Below are 26484 nucleotides of genomic sequence, written 5' to 3'. Positions count from 1 at the left end.
TTTTCTCATTTTTTGTGTTTACAACTTCCTTCTCCACTCAAGGAAACTGCTTTTATTATTCTAAATGTATTTTTTTAAGATTTTATTTTTAAGTAATCTCTATACCCAACGTGGGGCCTAAACTCACAACCCCCAAGATCAAAAGTCACATGCTCTACTGACTGAGCCATCCAGGTACCCCATGTTTATTTGTTTTCCTAATTGCATGTATCTAACCAATCTTCTCTCTCTACTGCCACATGCCCCCTGCACAGATACCTCTACTCCCTGCATGCTTTCTGACTTCCATTGTGGGCAATGCCCCCGCCCACATGGATGTCCTCCTCAGAATATTTGATGATTTGATTTTAGGGTTTTTTAAATGTATAAATCTCACCCTTGTGCATCTCTAATTTTCACCATAAACTTCAATTTTTTCAAAACTAATTTTTTATTTCAGTTAACACTAACATGCATGAAAATATTTTGTTGAATGTATATAATGCATAGTCAATACATTATAGCCATCACTGTCCACGTGTCACACTATAGTGACACTATTTCAGGATTGTATCCCCCACGGTGGGCACACTCTACAACATATTTTTCATGCTGTGATAGCCTTTTCCATTGAAGAGAGCACTAAGATACTGTGTTGTAATATCTGAAAGATACCTATGTATGTATATGTACTTGAAAAATTAGTATGATTATTGGTGTTTAATCAGGGCATCAATATTATTTAAATGTTATTGGTATTACGATTAGTTTGGACTTAGAGTAGAGCTTTAAATTGTCCTCATATATACGAACAAATACATGACACTATTTTAGTCCGTGTGTGTGTGTGTGTACACAATTAAAATTAAAGGAGGTAAGAGAATTACTAAGACTCTGTTTTTGTTTTGTTTTTTTTTTTAGCACTAGGTTTTGTAAGGCTGTAACTGTTTGTAGAAATCCACTGAACAGAAAAACAGCATAACATGTTGGGAAAGAGCATAGATTTTTGATCAAGGCATCCTGATTTAAAATTCCAGTTCTCCTCTTACTCTTTATACATTTTGGGGAAAAATTCCTTGACCAATTTGTTTCAATCCTTCTTCTCTAAAATGATGATTAAAGAGTATCTACTTCACTGAGTTATGGTGAAGACTAAATGTGTTACTATATACAAAATAGCCTGCCATATAGTATGCACTATGTGTTAGCTATTATTAATGCAATATTAAAATATTTTTACCTGAAGATGATATTAATACCATGTATTCGCAGGGAAGCTAAAATGTAAAACTTTATTAAATTTCATCCTTCACTGGATGTCTCTGTTTATGTCTAAGAATATTTGGAAACCAAACTGGTCAATCTCAACTAATTTGCTTATATGTGTTAGAATATGGGAATGTTATCTAATTTGATTTCTCTGTTTCATGTCACCTGACTCTTTTTAATGAATATCCCTCCAGCCAAATTGAATAAGGAAATTGTTAAGTGGCAAATACTTTAGTGAGTTCAGTAAAAGAAACTTAACTGTGGATATCTGGGGAGAACAGCTTGTATTTGCCAGCAAACTAGCCAGAAGGCACATTTAACAATTTTTTCAATCCTTTCACATTTGACAAGTAAAGAATACCCACTGTTTCATGTTTTTCCAAAGGAAGGGTTGTCCACTTTTATTCACTCTTTCCCATAGCTATCTAAACACCTGAACAATAACTAGTTTTTCATCTTTCTGCCCTGCTTGAGCTACTCATCAATATCTATTTTTTGTTCTCTCCTGTTTTGGAGGACAGATGTCCTTGATTTGAGTAGACTAGTGCTGATTCCTAGTATCAAAGGCTATTTCACTATCTATGGTCTTCAAAGACAATTCAAAGTAACTTTTCATCCCTCTTCCTGGTGGACCATCATTAATGAAACTTGCATTTTTAATGTTACAGTCCTGCTGACCTCCACATCTGAAACCACAAGAATGACAGTGCATGCAAAACTCTATCCTACTGTGCTTTTGCTCACTGCCTTGTGAAATTGAGATCTAGTGCAAAAGTCATGGAGTTTTGATGCTTCACTTTGAATGGAAGCTTTGTTGTTTTGGCACCAGAAATGAGAAACCTAAGAATTGTTAGTTTACAAAGTTGGATAGCACTGGAATGTTGAAAGAAAGAAAGAAAGAAAGAAAGAAAGAAAGAAAGAAAGAAAGAAAGAAAGAGTGGAAAATATATGCCATGAAATGCTGCAAACCAGAAATCATATAGTTGTCCCTTGATGTGAGTACATGATGGAAGCTTTCATGTATTACATTTGGTTAACCTCAGAAATTTATATGTGTTGGGCTCAACCTACATTATTCAGCTTATTCTTTATAAGATCATCTTAATGACCAATTAATTGATTGCAAAGCATTGGTAAACCTGTTGTACATGGTCTATTTAGAAGTCATTAGAATTAGTTAGATTTATGCTGTCATAAAAACCTTTCAAAAGCCCTTGACAAAAAATATTAACTCTTTTAGATAAGTACATGCTGTCACTGGTTCTATCAACCAACAAATAAGAATTCATTTGTGAATTCATCTATGTTTTGAAGATTTACAGAACTAATTTTGGAAATGGGATGAATTTTCAAAGTTGGGTACTTAGTAAATGTAGACAGTAGTATAGAAAGCCACCTTAAAAAGATATCATAATTGCTTCTATAGAATAGAAGAGGATGACGGACATAATAATTCAAAAGATGGATGAAAAAAGACATACGATTTTCTATATGTGGGTAGATTTTCAAGCCATACAAACTCCTGAAATATACTTCCCAATAAACATAAACAAATCCATACTTGGGTTGAGCTGGATTTTTATGGTAATGAGAAGCAGTATATCATAGAAATTAAGAGCAAAATTAAAGTAAAACAAAACAAAGTAACATTCAGTAGCAGTAGTGCCATGTTTTGTGTTCATTAAGAAAATAAATTCTGTTATGAATCCACCATGTTCAGACACTATGCTAGGCATTTATGATGCAACAGTGAATTAAAAACAAAAAATTTCCTGCACCTTAAGGATACTTGGAAAATTACCTAAACACTGAAAGTCAATCATATGGTATATAAAATAGAAGTAATAAGAGTACCCCATCTGGTGGTTGAAAATAAAATAGATTATTCCCTTGTCCACAGTCAATGATCAATGTTACCTATCATTGTTTTTGTTGCTACCGTCATCATCATTGGAATCCTAGATAACAAATAATTAGTATATTTGTCCTGTATTATCATAAACAGCACAAATGCTAATGATTAGATTTGTACAAAATGATTGAAAGGTATTTACATCTTTTTACAAAATGGCTCAAAAGGACAAATATTATTAATTTTTTCTAGCATAGCACACATGAGACCATTTCTAAACATGATTTCTGGATGACTAATATAAAAGCTGACCCATGTACATTTATTAATGTTCTTTTGGAGTAGACTACACAAATAAAATTGTTTAGGAATATAAATATGTAGAGAAATTTTTGAGATCACAACTTTTTAGGCTGGTCAATAATATGATGATGTAGCTTGTTCTTTATTTTTCCAAAAGTAATTGTGTACTTTTAGAATTGAAATCCATCCACCATTCCCCGTCCATCCAATGGTATAGTTAAATCCTTCAAGGTATTCCATGTGTATATGTTCTATACTGTCTTAGTAGAAGGATACAAAAGTCATTAAAACACAGTTTTGTCCTTGAAAAAGAAACAGTACAGTTGGGAATACAGGTATGAGCATATATTTATATTGATTCAATTACATGACAGAAATTATCATTTCAAAAGCGTCCATTCTGCCACCATATCTATATCTTTTTTGATGAGCCCATGTCATCCACTGCAAGAGCCAGATAAATCACCAACACAGCTTCCTGAATTTCAAGTTCTAGGCTGAGGCTAGTTTGCTTTTCCATATATTCTTTGAGTCCTCTTCCTCAATAGCTTCCTTTATGACTAGTCTTATATGGCTTAATATCATAACTCCTTTTCTTTGTTAAGTGTGATTTGTTGAATTTATTTTGGATTCTAAGACCTGAGTCTGCTTTTATACATTTTTATGTAACTCTATGAGAGACTGGCTTTTTACCATACACTAGGCCTGGGTATTTGAGCACATGGTGCCATATACTCCAAGTATGCAAGGAAATGGAGAGCAAACAACAAAAATATAAGGGCCCAGGGAATTACAGGGAATAGTTGATTCACATAGTGCATGAAAGTTAGGTTTTTGGACAGCACATGAAAAAAGAGTTGTACTTAATACGAGGCCAAAAGGAGACAGGCATTACATCAGAATGAGTTAAATACTGCAGATGTTTCCTCCAGCATTGGAAGAGATTGAACAATAGATGAAAGAATTGGCTAGTAGTAATATTAATTGTAATAAAAAATGACACCATCAATATCCCTGTGCCACATATTACTTAAGCATATATTAATCCACATAATTTCCCAATAATCTTAAGCAATACTTACTCCCCCAATTTTATAAATGAGCAGTTTAGGCAAGAGTGATTATACAGAAGAGTGATAGTGTGCATGCAGCACATTATCCAGGTATATGGAGGCTTTAAATAAAAGCAAAGGAATTGCTGCTTATAAAATGTTATCAAATTCATCTAAATCTCCCATAACTGCGAAAGAGCTAACTCTTGTGACTCTGTTTGTTAAGTGCAAGTTCTCTGGTGTAAGCTTTCCCAGGTACCAACTTTAATTCTGCCATTTGCTCTATGGGATCTTAAACAAGTTACTTGATCTCTCATGTCTGTTTTCTTCTCATCTGAAAGCAATGTTGTGAGAAACCAATTCATATAAAGCAGCTAAAATTATGCTTGGCAGTTAATAAGCATTCAGTAAGTGATATCTGTTCTTGTTAATTAATATTTATTATCAGGTATTATTGATTCTTCCCTTTCCTATCATTGAATGATATGTTATTCTACTCTTTTTATGTCTCAACCTAAGATCTTTCCACTTATTCCCTCCTCAAAAGAATGAGGATTCATTTCTGTCACAGTGCAAATCTCTTGCCTGTCTCCGTCCTCCTAATTTATTTATTATTTAGATAGTATCAGTTACCTTTAAATTAGGATTCAAAAACTCACTTGTGTCCATGGAAGAGGCTATTACTTAGCCCCTTTTGGTCCTTCTTTGAGCTCCTATCCTCTCTCACACCTTCCAGCCCTGAGCGTGAAGGTGTGTGGATTTATGCTTGTCAGATTGGCTCTCATTTTTAATTGGACAATCTGCTATTTCCTCCCACAGAAGCAGCCATTAAACAGATCTCCACAGCCTTCCTACCTTCCAGGAAATTGTTGAACTCTTTTATTTGCTATGTTCCTTCTCCTGTATCTTTGCTTATACACCTACAAATTTAGAGTACATTTTAATTTTAATTTTTAATTGTTATACTATAATTTACATTGAATCGGAGGAGGATACAGAGAAATGTGTGGGCTCACCTCCTAATCCTACAGGTTCATCTTGGTCTTTCTGCAATTGGTAGTGATACAATAAAATGATCTATTACTTAGGGTAACGTCAAAGGAGCGTTCAGAAGTAAATTCTGGGTTTTAAATTTTTTAAACTTCATTTCAAGTATTTTTTTCATATTTTCTATTTTACATAAATAATGTGAATGGGGGGTTTATAGGATCTTATTTGAGGGACGTCTTGTTGGTTGTCAGAGGATATAGGAATGTTTTAATGTAAACAATGGATAATATTACCATAAAGATATACTTTAGTACTTTTTACTCATTTAAAAATGGCTTATACACTCTTCTAAGTATGTGTATGTGTGTGTACATATTTATGAGTATGTATGAATGTATATATGCATGTATCTCTCAGTATATTTTAGGATTCTATCACAGAAAGCAAATATTCTAACAGAAAAAATAACTTTAGAATTTCTCATGTCAATTGTATGGTTTTTTTTTATTTTATAGAAAACATCTTTATCTCTAATGCATTGGACTATAAATGTCAGCTTATAATAAAGCTACTATAAACAACCAAAGAAATCTGTATCTGTTTGTGCCAATGCATAGGTGATTTCAATCAGAAATATATGCCACAGTAAGAGATGGAGTTGGAAATATACGAGGTGGAAGAGAGGCAGATTAAGTCAGTATGATCTTATTCTGTTGATATTTTGCAATTAGAATTACTGATGATTTCTAACATTAAAATTAGTACGCATTTAAAACATAGTGATTTTAATATAATATTCCCTTGAAAATGTTATGACATTCCTAAAGTGTATGCATGGGAAAAAACAGCAGTTAGGGCACCTTTGTGTGAGAAGTATGTTTTTGTTATTTTTATCGTAGGAAATGGAGGAGAAGTGTTTCAATCAGCCAACTTCTAAAAGGTGAGGCTGAGGTCATCAGTCGAAATAAAACAGCCATGTCTCTAAAAGCAAAATAGATCCCTTAATAAACTACTTCTCAAAATGAACATGGCTTATTTAACACTAGAGAATAGAAGTATTAAACACAAACGCTCCCATCTGTGTATGTTTCCAAGTATATCACAAAATAGATGTTTTTTTTGTGTCTGTTCTTCAGTTTCCATTCTTTTGAGCAGTTTGCCTCATGTTCTTAAGCAGCCCAGAGTTAGTTGTTAAATTCTAGATAGCAGGCTGCGTTTGAAAGATCTTAGAATTCTGAACTTCACTCTTGGTATGGCTGAAAATGTTCCCTGACTGATCTCTCTCTTGCATATCTCATTATGTTCCCATGCTCATTTGGGATTGGATATAAAAAAGCACAAAAGAGATGAGTAGTCATTTGCTGCAATGCAGGGCACTTGTTTTTAGCCATCATCTTTCTTGTCTTTACACATTAACACATTTCTAAACTTTTAAAAATCAAGTAGTTCTTATTTATCCTTGATAAATAGTCAATAATTGAGCTCAGTCATCAGCTTCTATTTCCTATTTAAAAAATATTTATTTATTTGAGAGAGCGAGAGAGCAAGGGGTGGAGGTGGAGGGGCAGAGAGGCTGAGGGAGAAAATCTTCACGCTGACTCCCCACTGAGTGGGGAGCTGGGTGGGGGCTTGATTTCAAGACCCATGAAATCAGGACCTGAGACAAACCAAGAGTCAGAGGCTTAACTAACTGAGTCACCCAGGTGCCCCAGCTTCTATTTCCTTTTATGACAGGTAGATTTGTTGAGTTTAAGGGAATAGCATTTCAAAGGTGTCCTTATATCCAAAGGGTAGTCGAAATGAAGGCTGATTAACTATTCTTTGTAATGTCTTTGTACTAGGTCCATAATCATAATTTAACGTGTTATTGTCATTTTGTAAAAATTCAGGACAAATTTCTAGAACAAAACATAAACAAAAGCAAACCATTCCATGAAGATCCTTTACCATTTCATCACTTGTTTTCCCTCATTTGTGATTTCACAATATATATTATTTAAAGTGGAGTTGTTAGAGTGTATAGTAACTCCAAGAATAAGCCACCTAGACCAAATTTGGCTTTTTGGTGTTCCTGCTGACCCTGAGTCCTATACTTCAGCAGCCCAGAAGTTCCCAGGGTCTATGTGGTGAATAGAATAGTGCTGAAAAATGAGCTCCAATGTATACCAGAATTATCACAGGGGTTAATTTCCATTTCAGTTATTAACAATCATTTTTATTCATACAACACAACTGCTAACAAATTCTAGGCAATGTGCCAAGCTTAGTGACTCAGATATAAAAGACATGGGCCCTGTCCCCAATTTGTGGAATATGTTGTGTGGATTTTGAATTTCTAGTCCTCTTAGAAGAATATTCTCCATTCCATTTGGCCAAGTCCTCTGAGAAAAGTAGGGCATTTATTTAATCAAGACAATAATACAGGTCTTTCCAGTATCTCTCTGAATCACTAAAGCCACTCTAGAGCTGACTTTACTTTTTAGAATGGATGATAAGTTTATTTTTCTTTAAAACAGGTAACTGAAATTTATTTTAAGATTTTTTTTAGTTAAAAAATTTCACATTATAGAATTTAAACTCTCATTAGATTATGACATGTATTTTTCAGACATATTTATTATTACTACATGATCCATGAAAATAAATCAAAGAAACATTAAGACAATCTGTAAACATGTCTAATTATTAAATATACATATATTTGAGATTGCTTATTTTTTTCTTACCTATGAAGTATAACAATCTCGACTAATACTTGTATGGATAGAGGATTTTGTCAGTTAGATGTGTTTTGAATTCTATTTCTGGTATGTAATGGTGACCTTGAAGATCTAATTCATTTGTTTTAAAATAAATTCTGTTCTCTGTTAATAAAAGATCATCATTAAACATTTTGCAAAATGTTTAATACCATAAATTATTCTATTTACAGAATAATACATGTAAAATACTTAACAAATAGCTCTTATTTGCAGATATGTGTTGCATATGTGTAGGTAGAAGAATTCACACATGTACTTATTTTTTTGTATTACAAATAGAGTTTGGGGCAATTTGAAACAAATAATGAACAAAGGCTAAAAATTACTAGATGGGGGAGTCACTTCTGGATATGGTGGGAAAGCTTTTATATTATTAACTCTCCAACAGTTAAGATTTTATTTATTTATTTATTTGACAGAGAGAGAGCACAACCAGGGAGAGCGGGAGAGGGAGAAGCAGACTCCCCAGCAAGCAGGGAGTCTGATGCAACACGGTGCTCGATCCCAAGACCCTGACCTGAGACGAAGGCAAAAGCTCAACCGAATGAGCCACCCAGGCACCCCTGGAAACATATATTTTAAAAAAGCATTTGCAGCAATTTAAGAATGAATAAATGCAGGGGAACAAAGGGAAAGCAAAGAAAATATTAAAAAAGGGAATTGCAAAGAGTGATACTTTGGGTTCATGAGGGTTCGTTTTCATCCTGAAGGCATTTTCCAAGCCACACAACAGACATGAGTTTGGTAAAACACAATAGGAAAATTTCAATTTCACCAGCTTTAGGAGTCAGAGGATAAAGTTCAGGAGTGCCTTAGTGGCTGGAAAATGATAAATTGGAAATGGAAATATAAAATATGAAGTGGAAAATTATGAAGTCTTATAAAGAAGGCAGCTATGCAGTGGGGAAACCCCAAAATCCGAAACTTCATCCCAAAGGTTGGCTAGTTTTTGAACTGTATGTGTGTGGGGAAGACTTCAGCAAGTCCAGCGGAAATTGAGAGCTGGGAAGTTGGAAACACTGTGGACTGGAGATTTCATCTGCTGCCTATTGTAGAGGATATAGTTTGGAATTTGAAACCAGTCAAGGAGTCTGTTTTTTTAAAACAAAAATCAACATTCTTTGATGTATTTATTGAGAGGATTCTGCAAATTTTACACTTTTTTTCTATTAATAGGACGTATCACATTTATTGATTTACATGTGTTGAACCATCTTTGCATCCCAGGGATAACTCCCAGTTGATCATGATGTATGATTTTTTAAAAAATATTATTTATTTATTTATTTATTAGAGAGAGAGAAAAAAGAGAGAGAGAGAGAGCACAAGCAGGGGGAGCAGCAGGCAGAGGGAGAAGGAGAAGCAGGCTCCCAGCTGGCCAGGGAGCCCAATGCGGGGTTCCATCCCAGCACCCTGGGATCATGAACTGAGCCAAAGACGGATGCTTAATGGACTGAGCCACCCAGGTGCCTGATGTATGATCCTTTTAATGTTTTGTTGAAAAGTAGGTTTACTAATATTTACTGAGAATTTTTGCACCTATATTCACCAGGGATACTAGTGTGTAGTTTTCTATTCTTGTAACATCCTTATCTGGCTTTGGAATCAAGGTAATGCTGGCCCTGTAAAATAAGTTTGGAGTGTCCCCTCCTCTTCATATTTTGGAAAATTTGAAATGGGTTGGCATTAATTTTTCCTTAAATGTATTGTAGAAATCATCAGTGCAACCATCTGGTCCTGGGCTTTTTTGTTATTATTGGGAGGTTTTTGGTTATTATTATTCATTATTGACCTGTTCAGATTTCTTATTTCTTAATTATTTTCTATTGTAGATTATACGTTTCTAGTATTTATTCATTTCTTCCATGTTATCTGATTTGTTGGTGTTCCTAGTAGTCTCTTATGTCCCTTCGAATATCTATGATGTGTGTTGTAATGTCTCCTCTTTCATTTCTAATTTTCCTTATTTGAATCTTTTTTTTTTTGCCTTGTTTAATGTAGCTGAAGTTTTGTCTAATATGTTTATCTTTCAAAAACCAAATATCACTTTCAATGGTTCTGAAGGTATAAATGCCCATGTCTCCCACAAGATCCCTTAGTTGAATAGACTGCTCCTTAAAACTGGTTAGAGGGGCTGGAGCCAAGTATAGGATGCTTTTTAGATTTTCTAGTGTGCAGATGTGAGCATTTCTCTCTGACAGCAGGAGTGCTTGTAGTCTATGGCTGGTAAGGGACTGGCACTGATTATAGGGCTTTTTCAAGATCTTTGGGGATGTAGACAGAAATGTTCCCTGCTATGTCCAATGGCTAGCAGAACTGCTATGGGCTGTGTCTGGGAGTGGCTGGAGTGGGGTAAAGAGCCATTAGAGGATCTCTGGGGACACATGAGAGTGTCTTCCACTGGGATTTTCAACCCTCAGGACTCCTGACATAGTGAGGCCATAAGGGGGCTGGAACAAAGTATAGGTTATTTTTAGGATCTCCAGGGATGCAGATGAAAGTGTCTCCTTTTAGGTCACTGTGCCAGCAGGATTGTTTGCCGACTATGGCTGGGATGGGCTGGAGTTCTGTCAGGGGGTCCTTTCAGGGCTTATAGTTTGATTGAGCTTGGTGGGCTTAACTCCAGGGGTTCCTGGACCATGGCAGAGAGTCTTGGACTGTTCCAGGGTTTCACTTTCCTACCTGTGTCCCAAAGTTTCCCCAAAGACACTTTTGTCTGTGGATGGATGTCAAATTGTTGTTGAGAGGGGATATGAGAGGGGGATGAATTATTCGGCCATCTTGTTGATGTCACTCAAGAGATTTACTTTAGATTTAAAACTTATATAGGTTGAAAGTGAGGGCAGGGCTGTGTGTGGGAGGTAAGATATTACATTCAAATGGTTATCAAAAAAGAACAGAGTAGCTATACTTATTTCAGATGAAACAGACTTTAAGTTGACAACTGTCTCAAGGGACAAGAAGTCATTATATAATGAAAAAAGAGTCAATTCAACAGGAAGATATGTTATAAATATATATGAACTCAGCATCAAAGCACCTAAATATACAAAAAAAAATTGGCAGATCTGAAGGAAGAAATAGACAGCAATATAATAATAGCAGGAGACTTCAATACCCTGCTCTCTATAATGGATAAATCATCCAGATAGAAAATTAGTAAGAAAACAGCAGTCTTGAATAACACTATAGAACAAATGGACCTAACAGATATATACATAACATTCTATATAATAGCAGCAGAATACTTGTTGTTTTCAAGTGCACATAAAATAGTCTCCAGGATAAGCCACATGTTGGGCTGCAAAACAAGTCTTAACAAAATTAACAAGATTGAAATCATTCCAGGTATTTTTACAACATGGAAACTGAACAACATACTCTTCAACAACTATTGGGTCAGATAAGAAATTAAGCTGGAAATCAGAAAATAACTTGAGACAAATGAAAATGAAAACACAACATAATAAAACTTATAGAATGTGATAAAAGCAGTATAAGAAGGGAAAAATAAATATTGATGAAATAAGAGTTGTTTTTTTGGAAAAAAATAGACAAACTTTAGCTAGACTAAGAAAAAAGAGAAAATGCAAATAAAATCAGAAATGAAGGGGGAGACGTTGCAACCGATCCATAGAAATAAAAAGGATATAAAGGACTCTTATGAACAAATATACACCAACAAATTGGACAACTTAAAAGTGGATAAATTCCTAGAAACATACGACCTACCAATTTGGAATAAAAAAGAAATTGAAAGCCTGAACAGAGCGATAACACATAAAGAGATTGAATCAGTAATCAAAAAACTCCCAACGAAGAAAAGCCCAGGCCTACATGGCTTCATGGATAAATTCTACTGACAAAAGAAGAATTAATATAAATTCTTAAACTCTTCCAAAAATATAAGAAGAGGAAATGCTTCAAAACTCATCTGTGAGGTCAGCATCACCCTAATATCAAGGCCAAACAAACTGACCACAACAAAAGAAAACAAAAGGCTACAGATTGATATCTGTGATGAACATAGATGCAAAAATTCTCAACAAAATACTAGCAAACAGAATTCAAAATCACATTAAAAAGATCATAGACCATGACTACATAGGTTTATCCCTAGGTGCAAAGGTGGTTAATTACACACAAATCAATCAATGTGATACACCACATTAACAGAATGAAGGATAAAAATCATGTATTTATCTCAATAAATCCAGAAAAAAATTGACAAAACTCCATTTACTATTTCATGATAAAAATGCTCAATAAATTAGCTATATTCAGAACTTACCTCACATAAAAAGTGAAAAACCCACAGCTAACGTCACACTCAATGGTGAAAACTGAAAAATTTCCTCTAAGATTCAGAGCAAGAGAGGATGCCCAGTCTTGCCTGTCCTATTCAATACAGTACTAGAAATCTCAGCCAAATTAAGAAACTAAAAATAAAGGCATTCAAATTAAAAAAGAAGTAGTAAAACTATTATCTTTTGGCAGATGACATGATCTGATACATAGAAAATACTAAAGACTACTCATATACTATGCTATGCTCACCAGAAGTGTAGCTACCATCTGTCACCATACAATGCTCTTATAATATTACTGACTATATTTTTTTATGCTATGCCTTATAGAAAGTGATCTTGAATTCAATCCGTGACTGGAAGGAAAAAGTTACTTTTTAATAATTATTATTATTAATCCCAATAAAGGCCATTATTGGGATATATGATGGCATTTCAATGTGGATTGCAAATTAAATAATAATATTGTTTCAATATTGTTTTGTGATTTTGATAACTGCTCAGGACATAAGAAAACGCCCTTGTTCTTAAATAAGACACCCTGAGTATTTAGGGTAACAGAGCATTCATGGTATCTTTATCTTATCCTTAAATGATTAAATTAAAAACTTACTCTTAAACTAAAAAAGCATTTAGAATGAAATATACAGATATGTAAATATCTATGGATAGATACACAAATACAGCAAAAGGGAGAAACTATAAATAATGGTTTTGTGATTTTGATAACTGCTCAGGATGTAAGAAAATGCCCTTGTTCTTAAATAAGACACACTGAGTATTCAGGGTTACAGAGCACACATAGCATCTTTATCTTACTCTTAAATGATTAAACTAAAAACTTACTCTTAAACTAAAAAAGCATTTAAAATGATATGTGCACATATGTAAATATCTATGGATAGATACACAAATACAGCAAAAAGGAGAAAATATAAATAACGGATGAATCTGGTTCAGGAGTATATGATAATTCCTGGAAGCCTCTGTGAAATATTCTGTAAGTTTGAAACTAGATCAAATTGAAAATTTCAAAATATAAGTAAGGAACTGTTAAAGACAAAATTTACGAAAGAGACAGGATGATGAGATGAGAGAGAAACACACAAGCAAGGTCATGGAGGTACCTAGTTCTTAGTTGTCGTGGTGATTCCCAAGTGTTCGTTTTACTACATTTCACAACTTTTATATGTGTATCTTACACTTTTTAATGACTCACATACATATTATACACCAAAAAAATAGGGTACAAGAAAAATTTTAGATGAAACAACTGCTATATCAATAATATGAAGCTTCATTTTAATGGCGTGTTTACCACAGCAAAGACCCACAGTAGCATAAGATAAACATAGAGAGAAAATGAGTAATTAATTTCGAATTACAGATTATAGAGAAGAGTGACACTTCTTCCCAGATGCAGCCATATCCTGAAGCCTGAAAAGTCACTTCCCAACACCACAGATGGGAAGTTTCGTTCCTGGGACAGCACGTTAGTCTCTCAATAACATGGTTTTACATATTCAAATTTGTAATATTGTTTTATTAGTTTACATTTTGTTTCCAGTGCCTCAGTTTTGTTTTTAATCAGTAAAACTCATTCATATTTGATTTTACATTCCTAGTTCATTACCCTTCTGCTTCACTGAGCAGCTCACAATAGTAGTGCAAGTTGGCTAATTGGACATAATAAAAAATATAAAAAAGTAAAACTCTAAATCTAAAAAAAAAAAAAAGGAGTGAAAGAGAGAGCCTGTCACTCTGTAACTCACCTAAATAAACTGATAAAGATCCGTGAAGTTACTGGCTACTTTATATTACTGGAAATACTAGAGCAGTGGCAAGTTGTTGTGAACTGGAAACAATCCTGGAATTAATCTACTGATATCAAGATTTGAAACTGATCATTTTTGAAATTTTGTGGGGAGCTATTTTGGACATTTGCTCTATTGAGGGAAAGGCTTTCAGCAGTGATTGCCTGATAAAACTTCATGGGTGTAGGTGCCTGTCTTGTTTGCAGCTTATGAAGACATATTAACTTTCCAAAGTTTTGTGCTATGAGATTTACAGTAAACTTTTTGTCTGAATCTTGACTTTATTGATTGATATAATCAAAATAAAACAAGTCATTTTCCTTCCTTGCTGCTGAGGTAGTTATTTGAATATAAAAAATATAATCCATATATTGATGGTTGGAAACTTTTCTAATAATTACATATAAATTGTAAAAAATTATCTTAGAACTGATTTGATTTTAGTGAAGATTAAAATCTATTTTTCTCAAGATGCTTAACTCTTTTTAAATAGAGAGCTTTATCTGAAGGTAGCAGTGAGGAAGAAAGCAGACCTTCTATGTTCTGTATATAGTTACACAAAATAGTTCAAAGCAATTCTTTTTCCATTCCGATTCCTATCATAATCAGCTTATTCCACCTGAATTAACATAGCTCTTCATCTGGGGCTCCACATAACTAAAAAGCAAGTTGGAAACTTACTATTGTCAGTAAGTGGCAATTTTCATCCAATGAGCATTAAGCAAAATAATATAACTATATAAAAGTAAAACATATGGTGTTGAAAGTTCATTTCAAACGTCCCATTAAATATTTCAACGTTAAAATGTGAGCAGTTATCTTAAATAGTATCTTCAGGTGATCATTGCAAAGTATCGTGTTCTTCCTTACAAACTGATACCTCTATAGAAGGTAATACAACCAATTTCAATTGCCAAGCCAAGATAATTCATCAAAGCCCATGCTTTGTTTGCTTTTTGTTCTTATTTATTTATTTATTTATTTTTAGGTCTGAACTGGGATAAGAAGCAATGGAAGAAATTTTAGATCTCTTCTCACTTTTTATTTAAGAAAATTGTTAATCATTGTAACTTTCATTTTAGAATTAACAGAATCAGCAGTTACCTTTTCTTCTTAATTATTTCAATAATAATTGGTTGAAAAATTATGTCCTATTTGAGATTTACCTTATGTTTCTTCTTCATCTATTACAACTAATAGTTACATGATGTTGTGAGCACATGCACCTCAAGTATCAGTTAATATAATGACAATGCAATCAGGCCAGTGGTCATACTCAAATAATTAACAGCTGCACTGAGACTGCAACTAGGGGACAAGAGATATATGTACATTAGTAATTACTCATGGGGCAAATCCTCACTGCTTTCCTCCTACCCTCCTTTTCTCCTTCTTCCCGCCTTCCCTCCCTTCCTTCCTTTTTTCCTTATATATGCATATGATGCCTGATATGTATGTAGAATTTGGTCTGAGCACTGCTCACACTTGCTTTAATTATATGAATGAGTAAAGAAAACATCTTATTGAAATAAGGATATAAAGTTTGGGGGGTAATAAACTTCAAAAATGATCAAAATCTTACTTTCAATAGACTCCATAATTATTTTTAGGAAATTCTTAGAATAAAATCATCTTTATTTTGTACAAAATTTTATCTCCAGAAAAAAACATGTTATCACTTTCACTTAATTAGAATAAAAAATAGAAAAAAATAGTATTTGAGTAAATACATTATGATATATTTACATAAATATGTTACTAAAATATAGAATAATATCTGATTATATGGGAAATGTTTACATTTATTGGTAAGTGCAAAATAAAGAAAAAAAAATAGGCCCAGATGCACGCATGTGTGTGAGCGTGTGTGTGTGTTCAACCAAACTTCTCCACTGGTATGTTNCCTGATGTGGGGCTCGAACCCATAACGCCGGGATCACGCCCTGAGCCGAAGGCAGACGCTTAACCGCTGTGCCACCCAGGCGCCCCAAATACATCAAATTCTTAATATCATATCATATCATACATAGTAGAGATTTTAAATTTATAATCTAAATTCCAATAGCGCAAGCTTTCATCAACTTGAGTGTCAAATAGTTTAGAGTTTGTGCAGTAGCCTCCTCACTCATTACGCTCTGTAGGAGTGCCTGAAAAATCAGGGAAAGATTCTCACATTTTCACTTATTATCAGAACTGCTTCTACAGTGGTGTAGAATTTCCATGTTCATTACTCTTATGTCCTTCCTTGCCGATGCTGGTCCTGATACATATGGGTTGTCATCTTCGCAGACACCAACCACCTTTTTTTTTCTTTTTTAAAAGATTTTATTTATTTATTTTGACAGAGAGAGACAGCGAGAGAGGGAACACAAGCAAGGGGAGTGTGAGAGGGAGAAACAGGCCTCCCGCCAAGCAGGGAGCCCCCTGAGGGGCTCAATTCCAGGACCCCGGGATCACGAACCCATACCTATTACAATGACCTGTGGTCACTGACAGTGCCATTATCATTTACCTCTAAATACCTGGAGTTAACTGCTCTTCTCTCTCTTCATGCGTTATTTCTCAGACAGGTTCCCATGCTTTATCCCCTAGTACAAAATCTTCAGAACACTGCTTTACAAATCACGGGCTATGAGACATTAATATGTGTGGAATAAATTTTGTGGGTCATCATGAGAAAATTCTAATTAAATTAAAAGGTATCAAATTGAAAATAACATAGCACATCAGAGTGAGCAAGAGTAAGATTATTTTGTGCAGATTTTACATGTTAAACTGTTTTTCTCCTCCAAAGAAAAAAATCAAACCATGGAATAAAAATAATAATAATAATTCATATTTACAGACCATTTTATATTGATTTTTTTAAGTAATCATGACAAATCTATATGTTAGGACATTATTAAGCCCATTTTGCCCTCTGAAGAAACAGAAATTAAGACGTTTTAAATAATTTGCCCAGGTCACAGTTGTAGTTGGTGACAGAGCTGGGACTCATATCTGTCCCAAACCAATGTTCCTGGGCTCCAGCAGCCTCATTGCTCCCAATTCTATGTGACAGTAAAAAATTTTGACAGGTGTCCACTGATAGAGAATCAGTCTGTCCTAAGTACCTGGAAGACTATAGCCACTTTCCACAAGTTGGCCTAAGTGATTCCAATTTCTGACCTAGACAAGTTCTATTACACAAATACACGTGGATAATGAGTTGAATTGTAACATGTTAACAACGTCTCTAAATTGTGGAATTTGCTTTTTAGGTTTTTCATAATTTTTAACTTTCCTAAAATTAATATTTGTAGACAATTAAAACATAAATGAAGGGGCACCTGCGTGGCTCAGTCTATTAAGCATCTGCCTTCAGCTCAGGTCATGATCCCAAAGTCCTGGGATCCAGCCACACCAGGCTCTCTGCTCAGCAGGAAGTCCACTTCTCTCCCCCCCACAACCCGCCCGACTCATGCTTGTGCGCATGCGCTGTCTCTCCCTCTGAAATAAATAAATAAAATCTTTAAAAAAATAAAAAAGAAATAGAACATAAATGAAGGAATCACAGTGTTTAGAGGTGGGGTGTTTATTACTAATCAGAATATGGCCACAACAAAGGGAATTGATATTTACTCTATTATAGCAAGGGAAAACCGGTTTAAATCTACAAACAGAGTGGCAATCATTTTGCTTACCAAGATCCCTCTCAGCCATGCTAGACTAGTTTCCATCACATTATGAAAAAAAAATACTTACTTGAAGTAGTGCTGTATAAATTTCAGATCTAGACAGATCCCATAATGATGCTGATTGACATCAGAGTATCAGATAGCTTTGTCACTTCAAGTCATCATCATGTCAGAAACAGTCTACCACTAGAATGACTGCGTTAAGTGACAAATGACAAAACCTCCTCCTTAGGTTGTGACATGGAAAATATGTAGTTAATAATTTGAGAAACATTTATTAAGACCTCCTGTCTGTCAGGTACTGCTTTAAATGTGGAAGAGGTTTGCCTAATTTACTACTCTAAATGGTCAATAGGTGAGTTTGTTGTTGTTGTTCAAGACTAAATCATAGTTTAAATAATTAAAAACACCTACAAAAGTAGCTGAATAATATTTTGCCAATAAACATAACACTAAAATGTCTAAAATACTCCAAGTATAAAAAACAGGGAAAAAGAAAAAATAGAAACATCAAAATGGTAAGAATAACCAATAAAAGTGGGAAATATCAGATTATCAGTGATTGTATCATGAAGAAAATGGAATAAAGTACTGAGAGTAGGGACAGTAAAAAAGCATGTCTGTTGCATTCTACTCCTGCTTATTCATTCACTATCCTTTATTTCAACTAAATATGTGATAACTGCTATTACTTCTATATGCCCTTAATTCTTTATCATATTTAATATATGGATGTATAGACACTTCTGCTATTAAAAATAATACCATATATTTATCTAGTTTTTAAGCATAATTATAGCCACTTTGTAAGGAGTAGTGTTTTTCTACTTAATAATAGTCCTGAGACTATTTTTTTGAAGTTCAGGGTAAATGTGTGTGTGTGCCAGCATGTGGGTATATGTGTGTGCCAGTGTGTGTGTGTGTGTGTGTGTGTGTGTGTGTGATAAATGTATTATTATATTCAAAGCCAAAAATATGCTCCTATATGATCTATAACCAAGATATAGAAACAACCTTTATCTGTCAACATAGGAATGGATAAAGAAAATGTGATATATACATAAAACAAGATTTTTTTGAGGTTGAATAACTTTCCACTGGGTATTCCAACAGAATGGAGAACATTATGCCAAATGAAATAAGCCAGGCAGAGAGGGATAAATACTGCATGATTCCACCATGTGCAACATAAAAGAATCCATTTCTTAGAAGCAGAGAGTAGAACAGTTGTTACCAGAAGCTGGGGGTGGGAGAAATGGGAAATGTTGATCAAAGGGTACAAAGTTTCGGATATGCACGATAAAGAAGTTTGAGAGATCTAAGGTATAGGATGGGGACTATAAAAATACTGTATTGAATACCTGAAATTTGATAAAAGAGTAGATCTTAGTTGTTCTCACTCAACTATGTGAGGTAATAAATATTTTAACTAACTTGATTGTGGTAAACATTTCACAATATATATATGTAAAAAAATCATATCATACATCTTAAGTATATACAATTTTCATCAATTATGCTGCAATAAAGTTGAGGAAGAAAGACAATATCATTAGAGAAAGTAAATTTGTAATTATAAATTTTTAACAAATAAACATTGGACCCATGTGGTTTCCTGGAAAAATTCTATTAGATATTTAAGAAAGAAAAACAACAAAGCAAAAAGGAGGGAACATATCCCAATTCATTGTATGAGTCCAGCATTACAAGAGAGTAAAGACATTACAAGAGAGGTAAACTACCAACGAATAATCCTCATGAGTATGAACACAAAATCATTAGCCAAATATTAGAAAAATATATTCAGTAATACACAGAAATGAAACTGCATCATAACCAGTGGGGTTTATCCCAGGCTTGTATGACTGGTTCAACAATTAAAAAGCCATCAATACAATCTATTGTATCAACAGCCTAAAGAAGAAGCATGTGATCATCTCAATAAATGCAGAAAAAGCATTTGACAAATTCAACATTCATTCATGGTATATCTATGTATTTGATAGACATTCACTAAATGTGTGTTGGATGAATAAATTCAATTGCTCATCAAAACCTTAACAATGAGAGGAAAAGCAAACCAACCTTTTCATAAGCTAGTTATATAATGAGACAAAAAATAAAGTCATGATATTGATTGCAGAGCTATGACAAAGTATAAAACAAAGCTACAGAAGCCAAAGGAGAGATTTTTTTTTTAAGAAAGTTGACTAGGAGTAATGAGTTGCTGATATCTTTAATTATGAGAACTGAGGAAAATATAGTTGAGAATTAGGAAACCCATGGTGATCCTCATAATAATTTCAATAGAATCTAAAACAAAAAATACTGAATCAATAGTAAGAACCAAGTTATGGAACAACAATTAAAGAGTTTTGGCATAAAAAAATGAAAACAAATAATATAGCAAGGAAACAGAGTTGATTAAGTGTTTTATTTTATTGTTTTCATTTTATTCATTCCAAAATGAAAGTGTCTCTATATACTTGAAGAAGGCGCAACAGCTAGTTTGAAGATTGGCAGTAACTGAAGACTCTTGAAGAATATGGGAGAACATAAGAGAGATAGTAAAGTAAGAATAAGACGTTTGGATAAGGAAGAGTGTTACCTTATCTTCTGAGAGAGGAAAGAAATATGACTTTATATATATAAAAAAAGGGGAAAAGGATTAATGCCTGATAGCTTTTATTAAATCTGTGGCAGCAAACCTATCAAGAGGCAATAAGAAAATGAACTTTGAAATAACATTAAAAATATTTTACAACTGCTAAATATGTTAGGAAAAATCATATGATGATTAAAATGATTTTCAAAAGCAGTGAGGTTTCATTTGAAATGACCATGAGTTTGTTTTGGAGTAGACCACCTCAAGAAGTTCTATAAAATTTTACTACGAGGTTCATAGATCTCAAAAAATAATACAGAAAAGACAGAATATCTGATCCAAAGGTTTTTGGGGTTTTTTTAGTAAAGAAAGACTTAAAAAAATAGATATTTGTATAGTACCCTGTGTTCTATAGAAAGCAATTTAGAAAGAAATATTTCTAAAAACAGGTCCTTCAAAAAAGAAAAATGATTAATTGTATAAACATTAGTTTTAATACTGACACAAAGCAGTGCGTGTTTTGAATGATACATTTGTTGGTGACAGAGAAATTTCACTAGCTAATCCATTATCCGTCTTGTCTGAATAGCCATTCATTGCTGAATTCAATAAAATTGATGCTATAGTGAATTAATTTTTGTAGTGCAGATGTCTGTAGTAAAATTTATGTGAATACTGAATTAAATGGAATCAAGGCTCTATTTTATAAAACAACAGTATATTTACTAATCTTAAACTCAGTTCTTTTGCAATAAAGGTACACAAGGAAAAAATTATATAAACTATGCCTCAGAAAACTACATTCATAAATGAAGAAATGAATGTATAAAAAGGACCGTTCATGTATGCTGTACATACTCAGAAAGCATTTTGTTTTTATTCAATTTAAATGAAAAAGAAAGCTCTTATCTTACCTACTCTGTTGAAACTTATCGTTTGCCTGATTATAGTGGTGATGGATTATTTAACGCCATCCTCACAACTCTGGCACATTCTAGCCTTAGCTTAGCAACATTAGTAATGAGGGATAATTAAGATAATATTGGACTGTGCCTCCATCACGACAACCCACAGCTTTAAGTTATCTTACTTAATCAATGCACCAGCAAGGGAACAGAGGCCGTATAATGTCACCTAACTGATTCAGAAATTTTCAAGCAGTTGTGATAAATCATCCTTCTCTTTCTAAAACATTACCTTGTTAGCTAGCGGCTAAAATGGTCCCAATGATAATGTCTTACGCTCAATTCTGTACCCTTTCTTGGGGAATTCATTTCATTGACTTCAGTTATGATTGAGCAAAGGACTATTGATTCAAACCCCAAAGGCTTAAGGTAATAACTTTACACAGACCTTATAACTAATTTCATCGTCCCAATTCATTACAATTCACTCAACCTTTGTAATAAAGACTTATTCATAGAATACAATGGACATCGTTTTCATGCTGGCCAGTGTTCAAAGGTATAGATCCAGACCAATGTGGTTTTACATTTCTCTTTGAGGCCTCTATATTGGTGTGAATTCTGCATCAAATCAATATCACACGTTTATGGAGACTTCTGGAAATTCATCTCAACTACAGACAGTCCATATCTTAGATCAGTAAGACAGATTTTAGTCTGTTTTATGTATAACAGCTGTACACTGATTAAACAACCTGAACCAGAAATGTTTAGATAATATGAATCTAGAAACGATGTAAAACTCAAATAAATCTGAAGAAATTTATTCACGACCTTTTACATAAAACAAAATAAAATGCAAATGACAGCAAGATATAACCATACCCCAAATTTTCCGCAGCCCGGTTAAGTCTCAATCCCATAGACTATCTTAATGTTTGAAAATGTCCCAATTCAGAAATAAGAATGTTGCTGGGAAAAGAAATCACAATTTTATTATTAGTATCAGCATCCAATAACTTTTTTAAAACTTTCTGATTATGCTAAAGTAATAAATAAATCCTAAATTTCAGTGGCTTAACACAACACAGGCATATTTCTTGCTTTTGCTTCCTGCCTACTGAGGACAGCCTAGTAGTCTACCTTCAATTTTGTTTCCCTAAGAAAACAATACAATTAGATTCCTTAAAATAATTTGAAATACTTGTACTCGAGACATTTTTTTCAACCTTCCCAATAAACTTTCCGTCATCTTAAAAACTTTCCCTTGTTTTCTTCTTCCAGGCTATAACAATTTCCTTAGAATACATGCAGGTTGTGAATAAAATGAAATGGACCTATTTACCACTCATCTGCCATTAATTTCCTGCCACTGGAGAGTGGCCATTTATAAAGCTACAATTTTCTAAATAATCAGCACTATTCTTCCTGGAGTTGCCAAAAGCAGCCTTTGAATTCAAAGACCATCTAGCAAAATCTTGCTTAGCTGTGAAAATAAGCCTGAGGATGCTCCACCAAGCATATAGCCAACTAGCTAAATCATTTACTATAATCCACAACAAAGAAGCTTTTAAATAGAAAAGCAACTGAGTTGGAAACTTTTCCTTATGAGCAATACTAGCAGCAAGGCAAGGGCAAATAAATGAAAGAAGTATGCACACTAGTTCATAGAACCAAAGTAGTGAGGACATTGTGATGTGTTACAATGTACCAGTAGTGTTCAATTTTAATGGATGTATATTGGAGTATTGCCTGAAAATACTATTATTATCCAAAAGCTACTTATGTGCTACTTCACTAGCAATAAAAATTATTAATATCATTGAAAATGACAGCACAAATAGTAACTTATGTACTGAAATGCCTGAGCATGAAGCTTTCTCACTTGAGGAAGCTTGCCATAAAATTGATACAAAACTGATTTTTCATAGTTGACAGATTATTTTGAAGAAAGAAAAGTACATTTCCATTTCCAATAAATTTTGCATGTAAAAATCATGATACACCCAGGAAGTAAAAGTAATAACTATCAGGTGGTTGGTTAAATAAACCTTATTGTAATACATACATACATACATACATACATACATACATATATAATAAGTTTTAGTCAACTTTGCTACCTTGACAGCATTATATGTGAGTAAAAAGCAGAAAGTATGACAAGCAAAAGAACAAAAGGTCATTAAAAGTAATACATTCTCGTTTAGAATGGCAATATAAAACAGTGACTAAGATTTGGAATCAGAAAGGATATGTTTGAAGTCACAGGTTTTCCACTAACTAGGGAGCTATTTCATGTAAGTTATTCCACATTTTCAAGCTTCAGAGGCGTCATCTGATAATGGAGTATTAATATCTTGTTCATTATGTGTGAATACTTAGTAAAATACTATAAATTTCAAGCCAGCACACTCCTTGGTGAAAAGTCAGTGATATTTATAGTAGAACTGTATGGCAGAATGGCTACTCCACTGGAAGTCAATAAACGTTGGTATATCACAACTAGAACATTATTAACACAACGTCTTGGCTTTTTCACTTATTTCGAAACCTTCCATTTTGCTTACATATAAACTACCAGAAAAGAGAGATGGTGGATAAAAACGTTCATTCATTCATTCATTCATTCATTCATTCATTCATTCTTTTATTCTTTCATTCATTCAGACTCTTTTACTGAGCACTTCTTATAGGCTAAGCACAGGGCACAATGGATACAAAGGTAAATAAGGCAAAGTCTCTCTCTCCAGACACTGATTGTCTAGAGGGGAGTCAGAGAGCAAACAGAACAAGTGTCATGCAGCAGGGTAACCTTCTTCACAGAATGCAACTGGTACATAGAGAAGAGATGAACTTAACCCTGCAGGAAAAGTCAGAGCTTGCTTGATCCATGTGTACTGACCATGAGAATAATTTTTTAATATAGTTTAAGAAGAGAAGAGTTGAATTATTTTTGAGAAGAAAGAATAAATATAAAGCCAGGGGTAAGTGAATGACTCTGTTGAATTAGAAGGGCAATAATGAACTCAGTGCTATAATTGCTGATGTGAGCAAGTCCAATCTAGTTGAAGGTCTTATCTAAAGGAGGCAATGTGGGACATTTTATCACAATTTCTGGATATGAGCTTCAAGTTGAAGTTTGGGTAACTGAATAAAATGTTTGAATGTGTAATAAAATTACAGCTAAGACTTGGGGAGCAAAGAGGAAGGAATTATAGTGGGTGACAGTGTTCTCCACCCTGACAATCTTTTGGAAGGACTCTGGAGTTTTTATCAAAAACTGAGTCGGTAAGACAAAATGGTCATTTGTTAAATGTTTGGAAGAGAAACTATTCAAAAAAACAGACACAAAGCAAGGAAGCTAAATTTACCTACCTTACCATCCACTGGGCGGATGAGCAGCATTGTATTTCCAGGTCATAGTGCACACCTGGAAGAGAGGAAATAAGAAAGAGAGGTGCATCCTATAAGTGCTGACATGGTTATTGATAACTGGAGTAAGACTTTGAACATCGAGGAAAATTATAAAATCACAGCTGTTTTTTGAAATTCTTAACTCTAGAATTCCTTTTAGACCACCACTAACTTTATCTCTTTCTCAAACAATCATGAACTAAAATAATTGACTTTATCTCAAAAAAATATACTTAAGAGGTAGACAAAGTATTTGTATTATTAAGCTTCCCATTGTTAGGAATTTATAAGGTTTGAATTTAAAAATCTGTTCTGAATAAGCTCTTGTTTAAAGTCCAGCTTGTCACTTTTTCCTTATTCACTTTATCAGCTACAAATCAAAATCAAGGCATAGATTCTCCCCATAGTCTGAGATCCCAATTACCATGCATTCTCTCATCCAAAGTGAACATGATTGTGATGCTTAGCAATCTTAGTAATTATCATGCAAGAGGGAAGGTGAATTATTCTGAGATGATCTTTAGAAAGGATGAAAATTTGTAACATATTTGTCTTATGACATTCTGAGAATTTTAAAATATCAGAACTATTTTTTTCGAAGCTTAGAAAAAGGAAGGTTGTGACTTTGAAACACAAGAAATTGTCTCTTCTTTAAAGCATGTGATAGAGCAGCATCATGGTGACTAAGCAAATGATTGGAAAACTCTAAAATCCCACATTTTAAATACCGCATGTCATAGGAGAGCACAGACAATGATTTCTCTGACATTGGCTGTGGCAACATTTTTCTAGATAAGTCTCCTGAGGCAAGGGAAATAAAAGCAAAAATAAACTATTGGGACTACAGCAAAATAAAAAGCTTCTGCACAGCAAAGGAAACAATCAACAAAACTAAAAGGCAACCTACCGAATGGAAGAAGATATTTGCAAATGACATATCTGATAAAGGGTTAGCATCCAAAATATATAAAGCACTTAAACAATTCAACACAACACCCCCCTGAAAAACCCAATTAAAAATGGGCAGAAGATATGAACAGACATTTTGCCAAAGAAGACATACAGATGGCCAACAAACACATGAAAAGATTCTCAACCTTAGTAATGATCAGGGAAATATAAATCATAACCATGATGAGATACCACCTCACACCTGTCAGAATGACTAAAATTTAAAACATAGGAAACAATAAGTGTCGGGGAGGATGTAGAGAAAAGGAAACACTCATGTACTGTTAATACAAAGGTAAACTTGTGCACTCTCTCTGAAAAACAGTATGGAGGTTCCTCAAAAAATTAAAAATTGAATTACCTTATGATCAGTAATTCCACTATTGGAAATTTACATAAAAATGTGAAAACACTAATTCAAAAAGATATATGCACCCATACATTATTGAAATAGCTAAGATATGGAAGCACCCCATGTGCCCATTGATAGATGAATGGATAAAGAAGTGATATATGTGTGTGTATGTATATATATATTCCATTATATATATGGATGACATGGATAGAACTAGACACTATTATGCTAAGTGAAATAAGTCAG

Source organism: Ailuropoda melanoleuca, chromosome 7 (genome assembly GCF_002007445.2).
Source record: "Ailuropoda melanoleuca isolate Jingjing chromosome 7, ASM200744v2, whole genome shotgun sequence".
Lineage (NCBI taxonomy): Eukaryota > Metazoa > Chordata > Mammalia > Carnivora > Ursidae > Ailuropoda > Ailuropoda melanoleuca.
The sequence above is the reverse complement of the archived record's forward strand: the minus strand, read 5'-3'. Positions refer to the sequence as shown.